Consider the following 6,309-nt stretch of genomic DNA (forward strand, 5'->3'; position numbering starts at 1 on the left):
GCTGTGAGGCAAGAGCGCTAACCACTGCGCCACCGTGCAGCCCTAGAATAACCTATGAAATGTTTAAAAACTCGTACTATTCTATAGATGAAGTAACATTATTTATGCTGTGAACGAAGACATGACGGTAGCTGGTGTTACAGTAGAGGATGACAGGGTTAGATGGAGGAAGCTGATTTGCTGTGGCAACACCTGAAGGGAACACTGGAAAGAATAAGAAGAAGATGAAAAAAACCTTACAAAGTGGCAAAAACTTGAAGCTCCAAAAATATGATTTATATACAAATGTTTAATTTGTAAGCGGGAATGGCAGCTGTTTTAGTTCTTGTATTTATTGTATGTTTTGGATTTTCTCCAGATTACCAATTTTGAATTAATTACTGATAAATAACTGTATCACAGATGCTCTAGAATAGCTATTTTACTACTGTTGGAAATGATTTTGACCTGTGTGACCATGCGTGTTCAGGAACCTTTCAGCCTGTAGCTTTATGAATATTGCCGTTGTATACAGCCCTGTAAATAGCAGGCGGTGCTTTTACTCTCCTCGGGTGTTAAACATGGGCTTCCTCTCATTCTCCCTCTCTTGGAGAGGCTTTGAATAATCACCGTTCACCTCGCTTTTTTATTTGTAACAACTGGCTTATTAATGCAGGGCTGTTTGAAAGGGCAGCTGAAACGGGAACAACGATGGAGGCCGTCTGGGGGCAACTGATGATAATTGGTGGGCTTTAAGCACCGGCGAAGAGGAAAAAAATGGATGAATGAGGGCCAATGAAAGCAGCCTGTGGATGCTGCAGCGGTCAGCTGTGAGTGTAGCTGTTTGCTGGAGGGGTTTCAGGGCAGAGCTGGATAGACGGGACAGCTGGATACATCCATTTTCTATAGAGGGCACACCTTTGCTTACTCAGTCTATTTCTGTCCCTCTTTTCTTTCTCTTTTCTTTTCAGTGGTTCATTTAAGCCGAAAGCCTTCCCCTCTCCTTGTCCACAGTTACCCAGCTGTGCCCCCATTTATTCAAGTGTTTTTTTTGTAGTCCGTAACAAGGACTGAAGATCTATTAAATCATTTGAATATAATAATTTATGCATTTATTTTTATTCCAAAAGACTAAATCCAGTCTATAGATCATAGATCTGTAGGTTGATAACCTTCTGTAGAACTATTAATACATTTTTTTTTTATTCTCATTTTTTATGTGCTAGCTCTATAGGGGTAAACTGATTCAATTAAAATGTTAGTCCAGACCAGATTGTCTAGAACAACAAGCAGACCAAGATCCATCTTAAGAGGGAGTCTTGGTCCATTTCCAAATCGACTGGTTCATTTTGCTTTAGTTTACCATCCCAACTCTTTGTATTTTTCCTTACTGAGTTTGGCTTTGGAAGTTCAGCCGGAACCTACGAGTCATGGAAAAACTTGGAGCAATGAGGAGATGCTGTGCCTCCTTGGAAACACGAAAATATTGTGATATTTCCCATCTTTTGGAAAAGATGAAGGAGCTGGGTTTGGAGCTTCTGAACAGTGACGTGTTAAGATGTAAAAACTCTGCCAAAGCTACATATATACAAAAAAAAAAGAAGTCTGGTGAATTGATCATAGTTGCCAGCTGTTCCATCTTTATGTGAGATGTGTTACAATTCACAATAGCATTGTGTTCAATCACACTTCAAAACACCACTCTCAAAATTCCAAAGGATTTCCTGAAACTTCGAATTAGTGAAAGAAAAACTGTTCTGACAAGTGTGATTTCTGATTATTTTCCTAAAGTTGTGTGGTTCTGCGCCTTATAATTTTTCGTGGGCCAGCCCGGGTGCAGAGGTGATTGACCTCTTAACAGATGATCACAGTTTCTCTTCCCACCCCGCCCGCCCATATGTCGCATAGTCCCTGGACGCACAAACCCTCATCGCTCCTGGTGACTAGTGCTGGGCGATGTGACGATGCATATCGTGTGGGCGATGGAAAAGTGTTTATCGTGCCATTTCTCTTCTATCCTTTTATTTGTTTATTTTTATTGCTGAACTTTTGTGCAAAAATGGGTTTTCTTACAAAGAAACTTGAAACTGTTGTGCACTTTAAGAAAATGTTTCTCATTTGTGACAAGTCAGTTAAATGTTTTTTAATAAAATAAAGTCAGAGAAAAGGAAGTCATGACATGCTTGTCAATTTTTTAAGAGTATAAGTGAAAATGTACTTTGTTCTGGTATATCGTGATATATATCGTTATTGTGATATGAAATAATTTGTATGGTGATGTACAATTTTTCCATATCTCCAAGCACTACTGGTGAAAAGAAGGTAGTGGACTGCTATTGAAGTATTTGCCATTTACCATAGTTTTGCTGTTGTGCTTGGGGTTATTGTTTTGTTGCTTAGAGCATTTTCAGGAGGAGATGAGCTGTCAGATAAGTCTGCTCATTTTTAAAATTCAGAAGTGGAACCATGGAGTTCTTGGTGTATAGGTCCTCTGGCTTAAGAACAAGTTATTAAATTTCCACTTGTTTGAGTAAAAATCAAACACATATCACTACAAAACATTTATATTTTCATGCCAAATTTAAGTCCCTGCTATGAAAATACACAAACACTTGACTGATAGTCTGTGACATCACCTATTGGATGCTGAATGTTGAGAGTGGAAACCTGTCGAGGAATGAACACCCACCCCCGGAGCATCTTGAAAACGGTAATTGGGTGGTACACAGCAAAGTTTGAAGCTCTGTTAAGTTCATCCACCTTCCAATGAAAGACCTTATTGGAGAATTGTTACCCTTTTTAACCTGCCGCAAGTGGTTGTCTGAGGAACTGCAACATTTGATTGTTCCTGGTTTGCATTTAACTAGGGAGTAAAAGATGGTGGAATGTTCTCAGATGATCATAAGGCATTTCTTTACTGGTCTTTTTGATATTGAGAAGTTATGCTGTCTGCCGTTGATAATATTTGTCTGGTACCTTCTCCCTCTTTTTCCTCATCCATTTAATGAAACAATTATAGTAAAAGCAAAGAAAAACCAACACTAATGAAAGAATCCTAAGATCTTCCCGCCAACAATAAACACTTGCATTGTCTAGCAAAACCTCAAAAGCCTTTGTCATCAGAACCACTTTTTCTCTTATTACCCTGAAAGGAAATTCATTTCTTTAAAGAAGACCCTGCTCTCAACAAGATCTCTTGATGATTGCGACCAGAGATCCAGACGCTCAGTGTGCATCTTTAGTTTTAAACGTCATTTCTTTGAACTTGTTTCAATGCCACTCTTTGCATATGCATTTGCTGCTCCCACCCTCTGTGTACAAGGCGGCCGATTGGTCATTTAACATCAAAATGCAAAATGTATTCAACAAATTACATTTGGGAGACGCTGCATTTGAGATTCCTTTTGAAGGAAATGGTGTGTTTGAAGACTGACTCCCCTATTGGCCTGTAACCTCCTGCCACAAACACACTAACACACGGACAATGTGCAGAGTGTGTCCTCGGGATTGTTGCCCCTATTGTTGTGTGGAGCACATTCTCAGGCCCCCTGAGAGACCATGTGAGTCTGTTGGATGGGAGGGGGCCTTTTGGTTGAAGGGGGTGTGGTAGATATGAGGGGACCAGGCAAGTAGGAGGTGGGCTCACATCAAAAGGTGGACAGTTTCCGTCTCTCGCAGAGTCTTGCGGATGGTACTCTCCATTTGTCCACATTTTCATTTGAGTGTTTGGTTGGTATGAATGAGAGACATCAAAGCTTCTGTTGTCGTTTTAGTTTGAATTCACACATGCGCGCAGCAGAGTCCTGTCCGCGGTGCGCTGGTTTGAACCAGTGGCGGGCAGATGAAAGCACTAGTCCTCTTTTTGCCCTGATGTCATCACTCCCTCTCTCTCAGTCTGTGTCTCTGTCTCTCTCTCTCAGCAGGAGCGGGTCAAAGTGACCCTCTCCCACTACAGAGAGTAGACGTACAATCGGTAGACCTTTGAGCTATGTTTGAATTCCCATTCATCTCTCCCTGTGGCGCTCTTTCTCTTCATCCTAGAAAGATGCATAAAAGATCAGAGACCAGTTTAAAAAAAAAAATACACACTTGTTACTGTGCTGATGGTTGCGGATAATTTGTCTTCATCTTAATCTAATACTACGAGTTAAAATACCAAATCTAAAGATTAGAAATGTTTGTGCTTAAAGGGAAATATGTTTTTGTAATGAATTCCTAAAAAGACATCACTTTTTTTTAGGTAGTACTGGTAACTTTCTGACAGGTTTTTTTTCCCACAAAATAAAGAATCTATTTTTTAATTGTTCCAAACTTACATAAAATTTTTGAAAATACTTTAAATACATCTCTTTTGATTTGCAACAATTCATCAGACTTGGAATGTCCGTATTTCAGAAGATGTGCTTACTTTCTTATTTCACAACATATGGACTTTTGAAAAATTCTGGTTTAACCAGAAAAAAATAGCTTTTTAAGAATCATAACCATCATTTTAAATAATTTTGTAATGATTTGTAAGGTTTACTCATTTAAAATCTTTGCTAACAGTATCCACCCGGAATGTTTAGAACTTTCTTTAAACAGGTTTACTTTGGGAATGTTGGTAGGCTTGTAACTCCTTTTCGTTAAACATTCATCATTAAACCAAAAATGATCAGTGGTCTATTTGGGATAATTCCCAAATTTGAGTATAAACATGTGTGGAAAAAATATCTCTTTGTGCACAAATAGAAGTTAAGAAAATGTTTAAAACGTCCTTAAAATCATACTTTACATTTTACTAATTCATTGAAGCGTTCGTTTATAATAACTACATTTTATTCTGATCATTATTAGGCGTAATATCAATGAACGAAGTATAAAGGTTCATACATAAGATCACCAGGTGATAGGGCACATGAAGTAAAAAAAAAAGCAAGTTCATGTTTAATGACTTTATCCAGAATGCCTACAGGGACCAAGAAGAAGGCGATTTGTCTGACAGATTGATGGAAACTTTGATATATTTTCTGACAAACGGTGTTGTAATTTATGTTTACCCCTTAACCTGCAATAATTAGCCTTTGCAGAGAGTTCAACATGACAGATGTGTCGAATTTTATTGGCAATAACTCTCAACATTGTTCAATAGTAACATATAAAATGGAAAACGGTACTCTCAATTTTTTGTTCATTGTATGGAAACACAGTATGTGTCACTTCACCAGGCTCCTAATAATGGTACCCATTAGGGATGCAGTGATTCACTTTCCCCATGATTTGGTTTAATGGCGTAACCTTCTGTTTGGTTCAGAATTGTGGTATACCTAGTACCCATAATACTCCAACACTCCATCAAGCAGTGTGGCTTCATAGTTTAACAAATTTGTTCTACAAAATTTTGACAGATTTTTGAGCACCATATACCACATAACATTGATTAAACCTCAGTAAGCACAACCAGAATTTATAGGTAAAGATTGATTTTATTTTAAATAAAAAATATAAGATTTTATGTGTGCTTTCTGGTCTAAAAATGCAATACTCAATATCCAAGTTTCTTTCTCCTGAGACACATAGACTTAATGATTAAAAATAGAAAACCAGTGAAGTAGATGTCCTCTTCTTATCATCCCTGTGCCTCTTGTGGTCTTAATATGTTATTATTTACAGAGCCCCATGTGTTTGTAGGCGGGGGTGTTTTCTGTTTCTGTGCTCACAATATAGAATTTGAGGTCAAAGTTTCAAGTTGTTTTTCGGTTTCTAGATGCTTTTCAGGCTTCTTCTATATGCGCCTTTGTTCCTGTGGTTCCAACAGAAGCCGACCAAATTTGAGGCCACAGTTGGATCGCGAGATGGTCTGTTGGTCAACTGCTTCCTTGAAATGACACAGTGACTCCCCGACTGTTAACCAGCATCTCAGCCTGCTGGCTCCCAACCAGTGGGCTGTGGTTTTCTTTTGAAAGGGCGTCCATTCCAAACAACAACATGAGCTCATTGCTGCATTTATCCCACGTTGATCTAGGTCTCATGATTGTACTGCGTTTTGAGTCACTAGCAGAACTTTGCATGTCTGCTATCTCAAAGCAATATTTCAAAGTAAAAGCATACACTTTTTATTGTTGATAGATGACTGTTTTTTTAATATGACGCATTGCTTGATTGCACTGAAATGTTAGTAATTGAAGCCTAATTAGGAACCAAAAGTGTCTTTTTTTCCAAGTAATTTTGATTCACAAAAGTGCTAAACCAGTATTACTGGCTCCTCAATAGTCAGCAATGATACACCTACAGCTCCAAAGTTGGTTCTGGAACCATCTCCATCCTTTTCTTCCAAACTCGTTTTTTTTT

General features: G+C 38.4%; 1 protein-coding gene across 1 annotated transcript in view; it reads left to right on the forward strand.

The window, feature by feature from the left end:
• plekhm3 (pleckstrin homology domain containing, family M, member 3) overlaps positions 1 to 6,309 on the forward strand; it is a 40,039-nt gene that overhangs the window by 12,125 nt on the left and 21,605 nt on the right. The gene's annotated exons all lie outside the window — the stretch shown is intronic.

The sequence above is a fragment of the Oryzias melastigma genome, linkage group LG21 (genome assembly GCF_002922805.2).
Source record: "Oryzias melastigma strain HK-1 linkage group LG21, ASM292280v2, whole genome shotgun sequence".
Lineage (NCBI taxonomy): Eukaryota > Metazoa > Chordata > Actinopteri > Beloniformes > Adrianichthyidae > Oryzias > Oryzias melastigma.